This window comes from Mustela lutreola, chromosome 17 (assembly GCF_030435805.1).
Source record: "Mustela lutreola isolate mMusLut2 chromosome 17, mMusLut2.pri, whole genome shotgun sequence".
Classification (NCBI taxonomy): domain Eukaryota; kingdom Metazoa; phylum Chordata; class Mammalia; order Carnivora; family Mustelidae; genus Mustela; species Mustela lutreola.
Window position 1 is genome coordinate 6450537 of NC_081306.1, and position 20306 is coordinate 6470842.

At 44.8% G+C, this 20306-nt stretch overlaps 1 long non-coding RNA gene across 2 annotated transcripts; it reads right to left on the reverse strand.

Moving 5' to 3' along the window:
- Nucleotides 1-4385: 4385 nt before the first annotated feature.
- On the reverse strand, nucleotides 4386-19790 carry LOC131819805 (uncharacterized). 2 transcript variants are annotated; one of them, XR_009349336.1, is made up of 3 exons: nucleotides 19253-19790; nucleotides 17807-17970; nucleotides 4386-5683 (listed from the first exon to the last, which is right to left on the reverse strand). It is a non-coding gene; the product is annotated as an uncharacterized LOC131819805 (long non-coding RNA). The 2 variants fall into 2 exon arrangements; XR_009349335.1 differs by lacking the exon at nucleotides 4386-5683 and adding an exon at nucleotides 17014-17213.
- Nucleotides 19791-20306: the final 516 nt, after the last annotated feature.

A 20306-nucleotide genomic window follows, 5' to 3' on the forward strand; every position in this document is an offset into this window, starting at 1 on the left:
CCTGCTGAGCAAGGAAGCCGATGTGGGACTCGACCCCAGAACCCTGAGATCGAGACCTGAGCTGAGGTCCTTAACTGACGGAGCCACCCAGGCACTCCTTGAATGTTTCTGATAAAAAGGGGCTACGAGGAGTGCCTGTCTGGCTCAGTCGGTGAGTATACGACTCTTCATCTCAGGGTCATGAGTTTGAGCCCCATGTTGGGTGGTGAGGTTACTTAGAAATAAAAGCTTAAAGGGGGGTTATGGAAGACAATTAAAAGGAGTAAAATAGCAGGTGGATGGAATTAAGCCTGATAAAAGCAGACATGACAAAGTTAAGCAATAGAAAGAAATAAGTGTTAAATAAATCCAGATTTAAACTTAAATGTGATCCAGATCTTTGATGAAATCAATAAAACTCAGGGTACCTGGGGGGCTCAGTTGTTAAGGGTCTGCCTTCAGCTTGGGCCATGATCCTAATCAAGCCCCTCATCCTGGGATCGAGCACCCTGGCAGGCTCCCTGCTCAGCAGGAAGCCGGCTTTTCCCTCTCCTTCTCCTCCTGCTTGTGTTCTCTCTCTCTCTGTCGAATAAATAAATAGAATTTTTTTAAAAATCAGTAAAACTCTAGAGAGGTTTATCAAGGAAAATAGAGTACATGTTTCAAAATTTGGAATTAAAAAAGGAGTCTTAGAGATCCAGTTGAGACTTAGAAAGATATGAGAATATCTTGTCAATTCTATGTTAGTTTTTTTAGATTAAATTAAGTTTTAAAAAGTATTTTATGATTTTTAACCAAGATATATGAGGACCAATGCTTATTTTTTAATTTATTTAAAGATTTTTATTTATTTATAAGACAGAGCTCACAAGTAGGCAGAGAGGCAGGCAGAGAGAGGGGGAAGCAGGCTCCCTGCTGAGCAGAGAGCCCCATGCGGGACTCGATCCCAGGACTCTGAGATCATGACCTGAGCCGAAGGCAGAGGCTTTAACCCACTGAGTCATCCAGGCGCCCCAGGGCCAATGCTTATTAACAGAATTCCAAATACTCAGCATGTCCTACATTCCTGAAATATGTTAGGTTTTCTTTAAATAATATCTTATTTAAGATATGATATTTATAAATGAGCTTAGTATGTAGTTTTTGTGACATGATTTTCAGGTTTTGCTGTAGTTTTCACAGAAAATCTGAGCATCTTTTCCTTCTCTGTGCTCTGATATAATTTATACAGAGTAGAATTATCTATTTATTGGCTGATTGGAAGAATTCCTCTGAGAAATCCTCAGGGAGCTTGATAACATTCTCAGTTTTGTTCCTGCTTATTGTCTGGAAATTTCTAACATAGTATTTATTTTGGTACAGTTACTTTTTTTTTTTTTTTTTTTAGAAAAACATCTGTTTCATTCAGATTTTCAATTTGTTCTAAAGATTTTATTTATTTATTTATTTATTTGAGAGAGAGAGAGAGCACAAGTGGGGAGGGGCAAAAAGAGAAAGAATCCAAAGCTGATTCTGCACTGAACACAGAGCCAGACATGGGGCTTGATCTTACGATGGGGAGATCATGACCTGAGCTGAAACCAAGAGTTGCACATTTAACTGACGGAGCCACCCAGGAACCCCCAGATTTTCCAATTTAATTGCACAAAGTCTTGCAAGGTGCGAAGACTTTTCATTTTCCTTGTGTGATGTTCTTTGTGCATCATGTTTAATCTTGGTTTGGGTGGTTTCCTCCTTTTTTTTTTTTTTTAAATTAGCCAACTCAGATTTTATCCATTTTCCTCTAACTGACTCCATCTCAAAGGCTCACTGTTAGGATTAATCAATTCCTTTTTCTTAATTTGTTTTGCTTTCAAATTCACGAATTTTTAAAATTATTTCCATGTTTCTGACTTCTTAGGATAGTTTGTTGTTCTTTTTCTAACTTCTTTAATGGCATACTGAATTTGTTAATTTTCACTGCCTTCTTTATTAACGTGTTAAAGGCTAGGCATTTTCCTCTTAACCCAAGTTTAGCCATAGGACAGTTTTTTGACATCTATTAAACTCTATTTCATTATTCGAGATACTGGGGAAATTCTGGTTTACAATATTCTTTGATCTCTCCCTAAATTCTTCCCCCACCCTAATAGTTCTTTCCTTTTTTCTTAAAGATTTTATTTATTTATTTACTGAGAGGGAGAGAGAGCACAAGCAGGGGGAGAGGGAGAAGCAGGCTCCCCACTGAGCAGGGGGCCCAATGCGGGGCTCAATCCCAGGACCCTGGGATCATGATCTGAGCCAAATGCCAACACGGACTGAGCCATCCAGGCGCCCCCCCCTGCCTTCTAATTATTTTCTAATCCTTCTTCTTTTGTTGTGAGTCTTCTAGTTTTCTTGAATTGTAATTTGAAAGTGGTCTGTACTATTTGTATTTTTAAAAATTTTGTCGGGATTTTCTTTGTCGCTGATACATAGTCCACAGGCTCATGAAAAATTCCACAGGCTCAGGAAAAGGTTTATTCTGTATTATCAGTGTATAGCATTTGATACCAAATGACAAAATTAGCTTTATTAAATATACATTCAGGTCCTCAAAGTCTTTATTTTCAGTTTCCTTATCTATCATGGGAGAGGAGCTGCAATGAAGTCTGCTGGTCTTTGGTGTATGCTGGAAGTTGATGCTCCGATTATTTTGATGTTGTTTTTGGTTATTTTCTCAATCCTGGAAGTTTTAGCCTAATTGTGGAGGGCATGAGTCCTTTGTCATTATAAAATCCCTCCATGGGTCGTCATCACCACATTGAAACTTGGATTCGATTTTGTTCGATATTAATGTCATGAACCTAGCTTTCTTTTTGTTCACTTCACCTGGTTTGTTTTGGTTCCCGCCTTTCAAACTTCCTGAGAAACTTGGTCATATTTGTTTCGAACCCAAAGTTGGGTTTTGTTTTTCTGACCCAGTCTGAAAGGATTTCTCTTTAAATTGCTTGTTTATTTCTTTTTTTATTAACATAGAATGTATTATTTGCTTCAGGGGTACAGGTCTGTGCATCATTTTTTAAATTTATTTATTTGAGAGAGAAAGAGAACGAACAGTGGGGAGGGGCAGAAGGAGAGAGAGCGCGAAGCAGACTCCCTACTCAGCTGGGAGCCTGACGCAGGGCTCCGTCCCAGGACCCAGAGATCATGACCTGAGCTGAAGGCATACAGGTACTGCAATAAGAGACCCTTTGTTGTAATTCTCACATGTTCTATTTTCTGTTTTTAACCTTTCCTCTGTTTGTTCCAATTTGATACAAGCATTATGTTTGCGTTGCTTCACATTACTTTGTATCTATGTGTTTCTGGTCATTTTTAGCTTTATAATTTTAGCTCCTCTTTATAATTTTATTTTATTTTAAAATACTTTGTTTATTTATTTGACAAACAGAGATCACAAGTAGGCAGAGAGGCAGGCAGAGAGAGAGGAGGAAGCAGGCTCCCCGCCGAGCCGAGAGCCCGATTCAGGGCTTGACCCCAGGACCCTGGGATCATGACCTGAGCCGCAGGCAGAGGCTCCAACCCCCTGAGCCACCCAGGCGCCCCGCCTTTATACTTTTAGATAATATTTTAAGCCTCCACTTCCTCATTTGTCAATGTTAGAGAACGTCTCACCCGGCTTTTCCAGAGATCCTCCCCTCTTCCCTCCTTGCCAAAAAGTGGGGCCGGGGGACAGCCACCCTGCACCTCCCACCTGTCATAACTGCCCTCGGGAGACTTACCTGATTTATTTCCTTTGCTGTCTCCTCTTCTGCCCAATTCCGCTGATGACCGGGGATGGGTCGAGTGAGGTGGTTGAAACCAGTCTACACCTCCTTTCCTGCTTTCCTGCCATCTGGGAAAAACACCGCCAGCCCCTCCTGGTTTATCCCTCACTCTGTTAGAACAGCAAGATGAAGGCAAGCAGCTTCCCCTCTAGGGGATGGGGGAACTTGCTCTCTGGGCTGGGGCTCATCCCCTCCGTTGGCTTCTCTCCAAACTGGGGCTATTACTCAGTATTTTCACCTGTACCTTCTACCCACTCTTCAACCCTTCTTCTTGGAATACAGGGGGAAAAGCTGCTTGTAGATACCCCGAAACTTCTCTATTTCCGCCATTGGCACTTTAAAGCCTGAAGATGGGGTCATAAACCTCCCTGTAGTCTTCTAAATATTCCTGGTGGGGTTTTTTTAAATTCTAGATTTTGTCAATTTTTTGTTCATTTTGTCATATTGGGATAGGAAAAGTCTGTCTTTTTGTTTCTCTCCACCTTTATATTCCAGAAACTCCCCTTGCTCTTTACAGCATAATATTCTGAAATATAAAATTACCGTAATTTAATTAACCATCCTTTTACTGATAGAGTGGTTAATTAATTAATGGAACAAGCAATTTATGCCCAGGGAAATGATCATGTTTACATAAAACTGGTGGAATTTTTAACTGATACAAATCCCCAAAAGGTGTACTCTATCAGAGATCTTAAAAAACGTCTGTGCTCTCTAATTCAGAAATCCCATGTGTAGAAATTGATGCTAAGGAAATAATTATAGCAGAGCCTAATGATTACTAGTACAAGAATATTCAATGATGCTTTATATAGAAAAGGAAAAATGTTGGAAATGCAATTATTCAGCAAGAGAGGACTGGTTAGAAAATTATGATACAAGTGTGTGATGAGACCAATGCAGCCATTAGTTACCGTGAGGGGGATAAAGAGACCTCACACTGTTTGCAGAGAGGTAATCCGAGGTGCCCTGCCCACTGTGTGTTTTTTTTTCTTTCTTTCTTTCACTGGCCTTACAGTAATTGGAAATAGTCCCTAGATACTGGCAGTAAAGTAATTCCTAGTCCTGGTTCTGGTGTATGAGTATGTGTGTATGTGTCTGTGTATGCAGACACACATACATGCACACACACACACACACACACACACACATACTTCTTAGGCATGTTTGCAAAAGGAGATAAGCTAGAGAAAATTGTTTTTACCAACATCACTTCCATAGGGAACACTGGATTTACTTGAAAGAAATTTCTTGATAAACTACTGAGAGTATGAAATACAAATGCTCTGAATTTGCAAGAGACAGACAGAAGAGTCTTCTGGTTCATTCTGGAAGAAGCAGAAGTCAAGGATTGGGAAGATGTGTCAGGGATTCCCAAGACCACTCTCAGGTCTGATGATTTTCTAGAAGGGCTCCCAGAACTCAGAAAAGCTGGTATCATCACAGTTAATGTTTGTTATGTGAAAAGATACAGATTAAACCAGCAAAGGGGAAAACCTGCCCAGGCAGAGCCCAGGCACTGGCTTTCAGTCATACCTCCCAGTGGGATCATGGAGACGACACTTAATTCTCCTGGCAGTGACGTGTGACAACTCACACAGACTACTCTCAGCCAGAGAGGCTCCACGAAGCCTTGGTGTCTGTAGCTTTTACTGGGGGTCAGTCACGTCAGGACTTTGTGACTGCCCCTCATAACCCCGTCTCCAGCCTGTCCAGAAGTCCCACGGACTGAGGAGGGCCCAGAATCCCCACCACAAATCACAGTTTGCATAAACTGTCCAACAGGGCCCAAGGCTTCAAGTATCCAAAGACACTCTTCTCACGCAGGTGGTTCCAAGGGCTTACAGGTCATCTTCCAGGGGCAGCTCCAAAGCCAGTCTTCTTTGTGAAATGTGCAGCATTTGACCATCCCCAGCCTGCAGAGTGAACAGGGCACAGAAGGGAGGGACGAATGAAAACACAGAGATGTCAGAAAAGTCTTGTGGACAGAGTGTCCTCCCTGTAATCCCCAAATCTCCAAGAAAAGCCTAGGAGAAGTCCTGAAATACTTTCTGTAAGCGCTTGCTGTGAGCACATAGATTTGCATCAGAGAAAAAGTATTCGTTTGGGGCAAGGGTGGCAGGGAACAAACATGAAGACAGAAACAGGGATTGGGGGGGGGGGGGGGTAAGCCACAGGACCAGAGGGAATCCTACAGGTGGGTTGCCAGCAGCATCCATGGCCAGGGGAGCCCTGACGAGGGTGAACAAGCTATTTTGACGAGGGGAAGGGGCAAATGCGTTTTCTAAGCATCATTTTTCTGTCTTCTTTGTATGACGCATTATCATAGTACATTTTCTCAAGTAGTGGCTTTCCGCCCTAGCCATACATTCCAATCACCTGGAAAGAATTTTTTAAATGACCTAACCCCAAATGAATCAGAGTCTCTGGAAATCGGGGCTGGGCATCGTTTTTGGTTTGGGTTTTTTTTTGTTGCTGTTGTTGTTTGTTTGTTTTAAATTCCGTGGATGAATCTAATGCATAGACAGGGTGGAGAGCCAGTTCTCGGAAGCGTCTGTCACAGCCCTCATGATGGTCTTTTTTTCCAGGTTACCTTCAGACAGGGTTTCTCAACCTCACCACTGCTGATATTTTGGCCCAGTCATTCTGTTTTGGGGGGTTGTCTTGTGCATTGTAGGATGTGTTTAGCGGCACCCTTTGGCCTCTACCCCCTAAATGCCAGTAGCACCCTATTCCCCAGTTGTAACAATAAAAAATGTCTCCGACACTGCCAATGTCCCCTAGTGGGTCAAAAATCACTTCTAGCTGAGAACTGCAGCCTTAAAAGAACTACTGGCGGTGCGACTTGCAGGAAATTTTCTAGGGGGTACAGATATTTCTTTGCCCCTCCTCCGCCAACACTCTGCTGGTGTATCAGTCAAATCCGTGTGAAGTGCCTCTGTACAAGGCAGCTGATGTGTGGTCCCCAATCAGTGGAAAGTTGCGAGCAGTCGTCCTGCAGAAATGACACACACCCATGTAAATTGGAAACTTTCTGAGTGTTTCTGAGAAATGGTGTTTAAAGCACAGGCTGAGAAAAAGGAAAAAGAGCCCAGCCCAGGAACACATCCTAACTGCAACATTTATTCATCAAGATATCTTGGGGGATTTTTGGTAGTTTTTACTAACCAAAGCCAGTCTAAAAGAAAAAAAAAAAATGGCTGAAAATAACACCACACTATTGTTCATGGGTCTATGGTCAGCTGGGTGGCTGTGCTGGGCTTGTCTGGGCTCACTCACGTGCCTGTGGTCAGCTGGACGTTGGAGAAGTGGCTTTGTTGATATTCGCTGGGCTCCGTCACATGCCTGGGTCTTAGCCAGAAAAACTGGGCTCCACCCCACCTGGTCCCTCTCACTCCGCAAAAGGCCAGCGAGGCCTTGCCCACAAGGTGACGTCAGGGTTCCAGGAGCACAGCTGGAACCCTGCATGGCCTCGGCCCCTTATCCCTTTCCCTGCATTCCTTTGAGCCCAGAATATCATAAGGCCAGCGGGCAGGAAAACAGATTCCTCTCTTGATGGCAAGGGCTGCAAAGTCATTTGCAAGGTGACAGCCACAGGGAGGGAGGGAGCACTGTGGTCATTTCTGCAATCTACCACACTTGGGCAAGCTGCTTAACCTGGGCCAGCCTCCATTTTCTCAGCTGCACAACGGGGCGGGGCGTATTGTCTACCTCCGAGTCGCGAAGATTCCGTGCCTAGTGCCCAGGTGACTGTCTTGTCATTCTGCTCTTTAATATAGTTCCCTTGGGGAATGGAATCTGAATCCCTTAGTGCCACTGGGAAAGCCTGCATGATTTGGACCTTGTCTGTCTACTCCCTCTCTGCCTCCCTGACAGACATGTCAGCGTCTGAGCTATTCAAGTTGCGGGATGCTCTGCCTTCCTCCTGGAGCACCCACCTGTCTTCTTGGCCCCTGAACACTTAGATGCCGCTGAGACGCGGTCTGCTCTCGGGCCTGCTTCTTGCCTCAGTCCTCCCCTTCTGAAAAGAGCTCATTATTTGCTCTTCACCAAGGTCAGCAGTGACTTCAGGTGCGACACGCAGGGAATACTGGGTATCATCAAATCATCAACCTCCCTTCAGTTTTTCAATACTTCTGATCACACAGGGAAATTTCCTTTTGATGTTGGTGTGTCTTTAACACCCCTGGAATCTTTGCCAGCCTCCTTTTTGTATGACACAAAGTGAACCTAGATCTTGAACCTTACAGGAGGAAAAAAAGTATTAGCCCTGAATTGTTTCCATCATTTTTATTTTTACAGTCACTTTCTTTCGTGGCAAGAGATACGAGTTCTACATTTTTCATGGCGCTATAAAGTTGCCTTCAAACCCGCCTTTATTTGGCAAATAAAAAAAGGAACCAGTTTGAAGGAGAAAACCTTAAATAAATATCCATGTGGGTGGTTCTCAGAGAGGACAAAAATAGAGAAGGGGTAGTAGAGTGACAAGTTTGGGAAAATCCTGACTCGGATCATCTGTACAAGCTCTTCTAATAAAAATCCTCCTATGCTTATAGGGTTCCCTTGGTGGTGGTGGAGTCAAGCTTTTGTCTGGCACTGGATCCCACAGTCTGTGAGGGCAGCGACCAGGTCTTCCCAGTCTTTGACACCAGCTCCTCACAAAGGGGCTGGCAAATTCAGCATTCCAGTACCATTCGTGGGAGACGAGGGAGTTGTCAGTGATTCATAATCCTTTACTCAGCCAGATTGCATTATCCTCCCAATGATAGTAGGAGAAGGAGGGAAGACAGAGTACTAACAGTAGCAACTGTAGTAATAGTAAGAGCAGAAACAGTAATGGTACCAGGAGCGGTCATGGTAATGTGACGCGTGGTTGTCGTAGGAGCAGTAGAGGTGGTAGTAATGGTCGCAACCATTTACTGTACACCTGATGTGGGTTAAGTATTGGACTTAATTCCCTATGCATCTGCTCATTTTTCTCATCGCAACCCTACAAGCTACTCTTACTACCTTCACTTTACAGATGAGATGTTGAAGCTTAATGAGCTCAGATAATTGGCTGGGAAGTAGCAGAACTGTGAGTCTGAGGCCAGTCTGACTCCCAGGTTTGTGCTCTTCACGACCAGAGACAGCTCCTCCCACAAGGGTTTCCAGAGTGCAGTGACTTGTACCTTTCCAAAGGCAACGAGAACTCTGCTTCAGCAATTCATGTATAATTTAAGGGAATTCTGAAGCAATTTGAATATTTAAATTATGTCTTATCAAGGCAAAAAAAAAAAACGTTAAAAAAAAAAAAAAGCTGCTTCTCTTCAATCTACTACAATTCCCAGAATTTCAGGAGAATATCTGAGAACTCCCCCATCTCTACTCCATCTCCAAATACCCCCGGCCCCACCCATGCCATCTCCAGCTTCTGGTCTCTCGTTCCTCTGAAGAAATGAGATTCAGGTGGAAAAATACTGGCACAAGCTTGACCAAGGTTCTGTAATAAAGACACTGTGCATCACGCATCAGCTGCTGGCTGTTGCCATGGTGACAGCCACAATTTCTCCCAGACAGCTTGGGTCTGAAGGGAGGGTGGACCCTAGGGGAACAAGTGGGTTTCTCCAACCTGTCAGTCCCTCTCACCTTTCCTGTTTCTCTCACCTCCCCCACTCCCACCAGCCCCCGCACTTCCTTAGATGACCTGACAGCGGGTACCAGCAACCCCCCACCATCATTAGCATTTGGCTCTGAGCCCAGCGTTCTGGCAGCACATTCCTCACCTTCCTTGCCAGCCAATCTCCTTTCCCCAGCCTGCCTCCATCAGCACTGCAGCAGCTGCACCAGCCACCTCAACATCAAGGTCACCACAGGGGCCAACAGTGACAAAGCACCCCCTTCCTTTTTGGGTGGGCATTGCACTGGCTGGCACCTCCCTATTGTCTGAGCCATTGGGGGTAATAAGATTGTGGTTCTGCAGAAAGATGGTGTCCCTTGGGACGATGGGGTCGCTCAGTCAGTTAAGTGTCCAACTCTTGGTTTCAGCTCAGGTCATGGTCTCAGGGCCGTGAGATGGAGCCCCACGTTGGGCTCTGTGCTCAGCACTGAGTCTGCTTGGGACTTTTCTCTCTCCCTCTGCCCTCCCCCATCCCAAAAATAAAAATAAATCTTTTTTTTAAAAAAAAAAGATGCTGTCCCTAGGAGAACAAGTAAGGGGAAACACCAATCCTTGGAGGGGTTAAGATGAGTACAAAATACCCCAGAAAAGTGAGGAAAGAATCAAAACAGTTTCCGTGTCAAAGCAGCTTGGAGCCTAGGCACCAAGGATGATAGTGGAGATGATGCAGATGAGAATAAAGGTGCTGATCCCGATGATGACAACTGACCATTTATTGAGTACTTACTATGTGCTAGACACCACGCGCAGCCCTTTGCAAGTGTTATCGCACATGAACCTCGTATCAGCAATACGGTCGCCTGTACTAGCCAGGTGGCAACCTCTGTTCCTATATCCAGTTCATAGGTGGGATTCTAAGACATAGACAGGTTAAGTGTCTCACCCTAGGGAAGAACAACCTAGAACAAATCCAGAACATGGGCCATTCTGCAAGACAGTTGGCCTGGACTCCTCAAAAATACTGATGTCATTTACAAAAGGGTAAGGATCTTTCCTAGAAAAAAAAAGAGGAGTAAAGAGATTAGTAACCAAATGCAATTTGTGATCCTTACCTTCCCCCCTGATATGGAGAATAAAAACAGGATAAAACATGTTTGAGGCACACATGGTGAAGTTTAAATACGGATTGCATATTAGATGACATTAGGAATCATTGTTAATTTTTACTAAGTTGATACTAATATTGTGCTTATGTAGGACAATGTACTTATTTTTGGGTGACACGGGCTGTAATATTTACGGAAAAAGTGTCGTGATGCTTATAATTTACTCGTGCATATACTTACTCCGTGACATTTCCTAATAGCCTATTCTCTGATTTCTCTGGACTCTAACGGTGGGGGGGGGATCCTACAATTCAATTCAGTTGTGACATTAACTACCCAGAGTCAGCACAGACCCCACAGGTTAAGGGGTTTGTCGCACAAGACTGCCCCACTTAAGATACCAATCACAAGTCCAAGGTTGTCACCTCTACTTCTGACTGCCAGGCTATAAATTCAAGGTTGTCCCCATAGTCCCCTCCTCAGTTTTGATTGTTTGCTAGAATGACTCATAGAAGTCAGGAAAGCATTGGACTTATATGTACTAGTGTATGACAAAGGGTGCAACTCAGGAACAGCTAAATGGAAGACACACACAGGGTAGGGTAGGGGAGAAGGGCACGGAGCTTCCGTGTCCTCTCGGGGCACACCACCCTCCCTGCCTCTCAGGTTGTTTGCCAACTCCAAAACTCTCTGAACCCTGTCATTTGGAGGTCCTTATGGAGGTTTCATCACGTAGGCAGGATTGCTGAAATCACTGGCAGTGAGCGAAAATCTCCAGCCCCTCTGGGGATGGGGCTGAAAGTTCCAACCATCTCATTATACCTGGGTCTTTCTGGTGACCAATCCCCAGTCCTGGAGCTATCTAGGGACCCCCCCCCCCAGCCACCAGTAATTCATTCGCATACAAAAGGCACACTTATGTTGCCCAGGGATCCACATGTTTTAGGAGCCATGTGCCAGGAACCTGGGACAAAGACCAAATATTGATTTTTGTTATAGTATCACACGCACACACACACATATATAGCAAATATAGCAAAATGTCAACAACTGTTGAACCCTGGTGGTTCATCATTAGGTTATCAGTAGTATATCACATGAGTCATCATAGTACTGTTCTTTCAACTTTTCTCTGTGCGTGAAATTTTTTCATTGTAGGTGTGAATAAAAGTAAAGAAAGGTTGAGTAACTTGTCCAAGGCCCAAGGTCACATAGCTATTAGGCATCAGAAGTGAACTCTGATCTGAGCCACCTGGCTTCAAAGCCTGTGTTCCAGAACACTGTTCTGTTGCTCACCTTAGAGTTACCCGCGGGTTCCCTTTGCAGAGGGCCATGTACTTGGCGATGGTAAAGAAGCAGGTATTGGTGTGATGGGAGAATCCCACCATCCAAGCTGTGAAACAGCCCTTCACCTATTCAAGAGCTATTTTTCTGAGGTAGCTATGGGACTGTCAGTGGCTAAAGAAATGCCGTTATGAATGAAAACAGATGAAAGTTCCCGCCTCTGTGCAGCTTACATTGCAACCACTTTAGACTACATTCTTAGCAGCAGGGTCTGGCATCTGATACCCCTTGAAACATGTTTCTGGGTGTAGCCTAGGAAGGGGAGTTGAGAGCTATCGTCTGTAATTTTTGTAGCATCAAAATGTCTGCAGTATCAATAACAACATCAACATTAGCAAAATTATTGAGAGTATTTCTTAAAAGCACAAGTCCAAAATTTACTTTCAACACTAGACTTAACAAGTCTGACAGTATTAAAGTAATCCTGTGGCCAAGCAGGAACTGTGGCTTGCCGCCGCCGAGAGTCATAACGGAGGCTCATACTGCATCTCCCTAGCCCGGGAAAAGATCCAAATTCAAAATCTGAAGTACGGTTTCTACTGAATGCATATGGCTTTCACACCAGCGTAAAGTCAAAAAATCCAAGTCGAACCATCGTAAAAATCAGGGGCCATCTGTATTGGTTGAAGTGTCTACTCAATCTTGAAGACATTCCAGCAATGCATATGTGGATCAAAAAAAAGTAAACTAATAGATTATCAATGAATAAAAAATAAAACCTTGGGATTTGTGAAAATATTTAGCAGGCTGAGACGAATTACAAAGACCAAAGAGCTCAGAGGAAAATGTTTCTCGAGATAACAAAGATTTACTGCCAAGCAGATAGCATGTTTGAAAAACGGTCTATACTCAAGGAGGTAAAAGGGCGGATATTAAACCAAGGGTGAAAAGAAGAAACGGATACAAAAAAGTATCGACTTCGTCAAAATTGCAGCTGAAGGCAGGAAAAGCAGAAATGCACAGGAGAAAGTTGTATCAATACAACAAAAGAAGAACTTAGGAAATGCAGAGGAAATTAATCAAGAGAGGGAAAAAAGTAAAAGAACCAGATCATGGAGCTTCTGACTTCCCTATGGTGGGAAAGAACTGGCAATGAGTCTCAAGGCTAAAATTAATGATAGAACACAACAAAGGTTCACTTTCCAGAACTGATGGAAGGGAGGAGCTACACAAACTCTCCTGGAGATGATCAAAGCCTGGTTGAGGGGATATCACAACAGACTTTGAAGCATCATGAGTCTCTCCCCAGGAGCAAAATCGACATATTGCAAATCATTTTTATTGACAATAACATTACACAAAATCTAACTCTTTTCGGGTCCTAAATGCAGGTCAGCATCTGAACATGGATTAATAAAACGAGATGGAGGTTGGGAAGGATGGTTGAAAATAAAAACAAAACAGCTATGGGGGTATGATTATTTGGAAGACAGGTAAAAATGAAAATGCCCCTGGCAAGTGAGTTTTGAGATTTTCCAGTCCTAGGTACCTCTTTCTAAATGCTACTTCCCAGCAGAAAGCCATTCAGGTAGAATGCTAAGGTTTACCAATGGTTTATTTTTTATTTCCAACTGGTAGGTGATTTGAAAGTAGAATGGTAGTAAATAACTTGGTGGGCCCACAAACAGGGAGGTACCATTTTTCCTGGGTGGAATTAATAATCTGAGACTAACTAGAAAGGGATTTTGCAATTAATAGAGCCTCATAGTGGGGATAGGTGTAGCATCCTGTCCTCTCCATTGCAACACAGTGGCACACAAAAGCAGGTACACTTGTCAGTGTGTTCTGACAGAAGCTAACACCCTGAAGGCTAACCTTTTTAAGCACGAATGTTCTCTGAAAGCATCCCTCCCCCAACACAACACGTACATGTTGGTCTAAATCTGAGCAATCATGTTCATAAACTTTTTTAGAAAGGATCACCAAAAGGTTATGGAAAGGTCTACCAACTACAATTTTGGTGAACCCACTCCAATTCTCCAACCAACATCACCAATTTCATGCAGTTTTCTGATCCCAAGGGGGTAGGGGAGATCAAAGAAACAAGGCCTCTGGTGGACAGAGAGAACAAATGGAAATTGCAAGAGACGTACGCGAGGATATTTCGCACAAGGAAAGCTATGATTCTTCCTACTTAAATAACAAATGCCAGAATTTCCTAAGGTTCTAGGTTGCTAAAGAAATACGAATGTATTTCAGCTTTGGAAGAAGATTCACATTAGATACGGGATGTTGAGTACCCTCATAGGATCCAGGAATTCGCACCACACTCACCATGGTACTCCTGGACACCTTCCTTCTCTGTTTACTGGAGGTCACACAAGCTCACAATGACAGCCCAAGAAGGATGTGCCACCCTGGCTTTTCTTCCTTCTCTTTCCCCACCTGTCAAAAGCAATCCTATTCTTCTTGCTTAATGGAATGATTCCCAACCACAGCAACAGGACTGAATGAAAAAGGAATTTCTGGCTGCCTCCCAGATGCTAAAATAACTTCAAGGATGGACATTTAATTCAGATAATGCCTCAGAATTCACATATGTGCCAGCGGGGTGAAAACAGTCCAGGGTGATTTGCACCCACTATCTCTGCTCCTCGACCTTCTCCTCTTCTCACTCACCACTTCTGAAACTGTTCTCACAGTTTGCACAGTCTGCCCCTGAAACTCTTCTCATCATGGTCACTGATGACCTCCTTTTTGCACCAGGGGACACATCTTGCTTTCTTGACTCTGTCTGACATAGCTGATCACTCCTTTATTTTCTGATTCTTCTCTCTAGCAGAATCCTTGGCATCCCCTGCTAGCCCCTCTGACTGCTCTTTTATATTCTCTTTCCTTTTTCCTCCTTCCTCTTGCCCTTCCCTTTCCTTTCCACAACCCCTTAGATGTTCCCTCTTGTCAGAATCCCACCAGCCTTCTATTCTCTCTACAGTCATTGATGGAGCTTTCAATACAACCACCATGCCACTGATGCCTTATCTTCCGTCTCCAGTTCAGGCATCACTTCTGAGCAACTAGGTTCATGTCTAATTGACTCTCAAATATCCCCTGGTCGTCCCATACATTCCTTAAACTCAACGTGTCTGACGTTGGGCTTACTATCTTCCCCTAACTCTATGGTCCCTCCAGTTTTCTTCCCCTCAAGCAGAGGCACCAGAGTCCATAAGTTACCCAACCTTGAAACATGGGAGTCATCCTGAACTCCTCCTCTTTGTTCACTCGCCACATCCAACCAGTCACAGCTGCGGTGAGTCTACCTGTGAAATCCCTTGCAAGTTGCATGACCACTGTTTCTTGTTCCTCATGCTCATAATCTCTCTAGTTGCTTTGTCTTGCTTCTTCTATACTGTAAACTCCCTGAGGTCTGTCTTCAGCTTGGTCTGTCTTGTCCACCATTTTATTCCCAGGACCTAGGATAGTGCCTAGGCACAAAGTTGGTGGTCAGAATGTATTTGTTGAATCGATGGACAGCCCCTTCCTTGAATAGGTTACGCTTCCTCTCTTCTCTCTCTCTTTATATCCATGGTTCATGTGATCACTGGATTACCTTTCCAATGGTAGATAACTTCCAAGATGGTTCCCAATGATTCTTGACTTCTAATGTTTATGCCCTTATATAATTTCCTCGCCTTCCACTTGGGCTGGGCCTAGTGAACTGAATCTGCCAAAGAAGTGACAGAATATCACTTCTAAGATTAGGTGACAAAGAGACTCCAGCTTCCATTTTGCATGCCTTTTCTTGCTCTCTCTGCCTTTTCTTGCTACTATGTTGTGAGCTATCCAGTGGAAAGACCCTCATGGAAAGGAACTGAGGAAGACCTTCCAGCCAACAGCCAGCAAGGAGACCTGCCAACGACTGTGTGAGTGAGCTGGGAACTGGATTCTTCCTCACTTGAGCCATCAGATGAAACTGTAGTCCCAACCAACACCTTGCCTGCCACCTTGCGGGAGACCCTGATCCACAGAAACTGTAAGATAATAAATACTGATTGTCTTAAGCTGCTAAATTCCACAGTAATTTGTTCTGTAAATATAGATAACTATTACTTGACCTAAGGCTCAATTTCAAATTGCAAGCTCTAAACCCTCTAATAGATTATGTTAACTGTGGTATTTTCATACTATGAATACTCTGGAGTAGTTAAGAGAAGCTAAGTCCATCTATGCTATCGTGGAAAGGCTTTCAAGACACTGGATTTTAAAAAAGCAAAGTGCGGAGCAATACTTATTGTAGGGTATCATTCATGTAAAAGAAAAAAAAGTCCAACAGAACACACAATATATGGTCTATAGTTACATGTAAGTTTATGTAAATGCATGTAAAATGCAAAATAATTCTGGAGGTAAACATATCCACAGATAGTAATGATTACCTCGGGGTGGTTAAGAAGGACTTAAACTCTGTCTTTCTCTAGTTTTTGAAATTTTAACTTGAAGAAAGTTTAACTTGATGAAAAGGGTAAGTATTACTCTAGTAATACAGACTGTAAAAGATCAAAGTCGTGGTAACTCCTTCTCCCCAGTTAACCATTATGAACAGTTTGTTCTAGATTCTTCCATACTTTTTTCTACACCTAATGAATAAAAATGGGATCCTATTTTACTTACTGTTCTGTAGCCTGATTTTTTTCTACTACCCATATATTGTGCGCATCTCTCTATGCTCATATGTAGAGAACTATTAATTTTTTTTGACTACTGTATATCTTTAGGGGTTAGCACAATGCTTGAAGCTTAGTAGTTACTCAAAAAATATCCATCAAGTGCATTCATTTGTCTGTCACTACTGATGGACAGTTGGTTTGATTCTGCAGTAGGACATCTTTTCATACTAATATGATTATTTCCCTGAGATGGATTCCTAAAAAATGAAGTCACAGATTCAAAAGGGCTGTCTTTAAATCTTGCAACATGTTGCCAAATACCTCTGCATTTAGAGTCTACTGTATTACATTCCTACCCGTCGGTATGCACAAGTGCCTGTGTCCCCTCATGCCCCCAGCAGTGTGGGATATAATTAATCTCTGACATTAGGTGGCATTGGCTCTTTAACTATCAATGTTGTATTGGGGAGCTGGAGACCAGGCACAGTGCACTGAGCTTACCCGTGCCCTTGAGAGATCAATATAAATGAAGAAAACAATAGTCAGGGTCCCATCAGGAGAGAGAAGACACACTCAAATGAGGTGATTCAAGGAGCATTTAATAAAGGGACACTTCCTGAAGGAGAGTAGGGTATTGCAATGCCACAGGCATCCTCAAGGACTAAGTACAGCAGGCTCTGTTATCACCCTAGGCCTGCAGAGGCCAACAGAAGAGAGGCGAAGGACCATAACCAGGACACAGAGGGGCACAGGTGGAGAAGGTTGCCTCGCAGGAGCTGTCCTTCTAGGCCACCTAGAGATCAGAGAGGGAGGAAGCTGGCAAATTTTTTTAAAGATTTTTAGAAACCTTATTTATTAGAGAGCACAACAAGCAGGGGGAGAGGCAGAGAGAGAGGAAGAAGTAGTGTCCCTGCTGAATAGGGAGCCCATTGTGGGGCTCAATCCCAGGACCCTGGGATCGTGACCTGAGCTGAAGGCAGATGCTTACCCCTCTGAGCCACCCAAATGCCTGGAAGCTGCCAACTTAATATCCCAACTTCCCACTCCTCCTTCCCTCCTCCCCAGTCATCTTCTGGGACTCCCTCTGGAGTCAAAACCAGTGGGAAGCCAGAGGGTAAGGGAGCCCTTTGAATCGCCTGTATACTTGGCCTTCTGGAGCATGACGCATAGAGCATATAGTAAATGCTCAATAAACGTGTCATTGGATGTAAACCTCACAGCAATTTTTCAAGGCAGGCACTTACATTTCAGTGGGGGAAACTGAGGCTCAGAGAGATGAACTCCCTTGCCTAAGGTCACAGTAGGTCTTGAGGGCTCCTGAGCTCTGTACTCTTCAAGGCTACAGAGTTTGGATCCGATGGCAAGAAGGCAACAGTCAGCACAAACCTGTTGTCAAATGTCAAAATTCCGCAACACAGGGCGAAGCTGTGGATCAGACTCTGCGCAGCCTCTGTGACGTGTGAGGTGGTAGCTCAGGTGGGGTGCGGCGGACAAGTCCCCAGCCGCGCCAGCCACACCTCCACGCCAGCCATGCCACCACGGGGGCACACCTGGAGGAGAGGGCAGAACACAGGCTGAAAGTCCAGTTCTGGACACGGCTGCTCCCGCTCAGGTCCCCGCTCTGTCCCCTACCAGCTCTGTAACCTTGGGCAGGCTCCTTAGCTCCTCCTGGTCCTGTTTCTCCCTCTGGAAAGTTAGGGTAATCCTGGTTTTTACCTCAGAAGGACTGTTGGGAGGGCTTTATGCGTGACAACGTAGAGTGCCCAGCTCATTTTTTATCGTGTCTATTCTGACTCACCGAGGGCTGCTGCCTCCTGGCCTCGCTCCCCTGAAGAACTCCTGAGGTACCATCTCTCCTTAGTGAGACTCTGCTCACCCAAAGCCAGAGGCATCTTGTCCAGGGCTATAAAGGGCCAAGCATCAATACTTTGGGCTTTGTGCGCCATTCACCTCTGTCACCACTACCCACCGCTGTCTTCCCAGAGCAAAAGCAGCCAGAGACCATCTGTAAATGTGGGTGTGGCTGGTTTCCAGTAAACCTTTATGTATGGACACTGATATCTGAATTTCATGTCAGAAAATAGTATTTCTTTGGGTTCTTTTTCAATGACTTAAAATTTCTAAGATAACTCTCAGTCCACAGGCCATACGAAGACCAGTGGCAGGGCGCCTGGGTGGCTCAGTGGGTGAGGACTGTGCCTTCGGTTCAGGTCATGATCCGGGGATCTGGAGATGGAGCCGAGCCTCCCCACTCCATTTGTGCTCACTGTCTCTCGTGCTCTTTCTCTCTCTCAAATAAAACCTTAAAAAACAATGAACAACAACAACAAACAAGCGGCAAGCCAGGTTTAGCCCTTAGTCTGTAATTAGCCAACCCTTAGTGGTGGCCCCTTCAGGCGCAACAGACCCCCTAGCAGCACACATGAAACCTGACTTGCTTCTATGTTCACCCCTCAGAATCAGGCCTGGGAACAAACGCCACCGTCCCTGGTTAAGATAAATCTGCCGTGAGCCTGTGTGATGCAGCTTCTGGCACTCAGCTCCACGGTGCTGGGAACTACAGTCCCTCTGGCCTTTTCCCAGTTCTTCAGGGCCAACCCTTTTCCTGCCTCAGGGCTTCCAGAAGGGCGCCCCCCCCCCCCCCGGTGCTGAAGGCACCTGCCCCCAGTGCGATTGTGCGATTACATCTGTCTTCCTTCCCACTGTACTTTCGAGGCCCAACATAGGGCCTAGCATACAGGGAGTGCTCAATAAATGTGCCTCAGACTTAACCCCATACTAGAGGTAGATGCCCACATACCGAGGTATGCCTCGAGGTAGATGCCCACATACCGAGGGGAAAACTGCAGCTCAGAGAGGGGACTTAACCAGTGCAGGGTCACACAGCTAGCTTCGGAGGTTTCAGCATGCAATGCTCTCTGTTGACCCGGGGAATCTCAAAGTGCCTCATATTCTAGTGCTGCCGTCAACTATCTGAAGATCTTGATCAGGTCACTTAGTCTCTCTGTGTCTCAGTTTCTTGGTCAGTAAAATAGGCATGATAATAATAACAACAAGGTCTTTCTCACTCGGTTGTCATGGGGATCGAAGGAGTTTGTAGACCAGCGGTGTGTAGAAATGTGCCCCGCATTAGTCCTTGTCAGCATGAAGCTCTCGGCCGTGAAGGAGACTGAGGAGATCTTAGGTCTGGGCAAAAGCAATGGCTTCCTCCCTCAGCCCCGGGGTGACCCTGCCCGCAGAGAACTTTAAGGGGGCACAGGCTCACAGAGCCCATGGTGCCGAAAGCCCTTGGAGGAGAGGCTCCTGGGCATTTGTAGAGAAAAGCAAGATCTCTCAGCCTAGGAGGTGAGGCTACCCTGGCTTTGCTGGGGTTAAGTCCAACCAGAACGTGTTTATTTTCCCCTGTGTCTGGAAGGGCCTCTCTGGTCTCCATGGCAACATGATTTCCTGTCCTGGTTTTCCCTTGGACGAGATACCTGCTGAATGCAGAGGCGTCTGGGCTAAAGCTTGGGGTGGAGGCCAGGGTTGAGGCAGGCCACTTTAACTCACTCCCCCACGCCGGCTGGGTGGGCCGCGCAGCCTGGGCCCATGTCACAAGAACCTTTGTTTACCAGCCCAGACATCCAGCTTGAGGGTGACGTCATGGAATCCAACCCAGAATCCTTGCCTACGCCCCATTTTCTCTCTGTCTTCCTTGTCCAGGGTTTTGTTTCTTCCTGCGGCTGAGGACACAGAGGCTCACACGCATCCCCAGTTTCCAAAGAATATTTCTAAGTCCCCCCTTATCACAGGTCGTACCCCAAGTCTGGAAATTTCACTAACCGTCATACATTCATTCATCCTTTCTTTCTTTCTTTTTTTTTTTTTTAGTAGTTTTATTCATTCA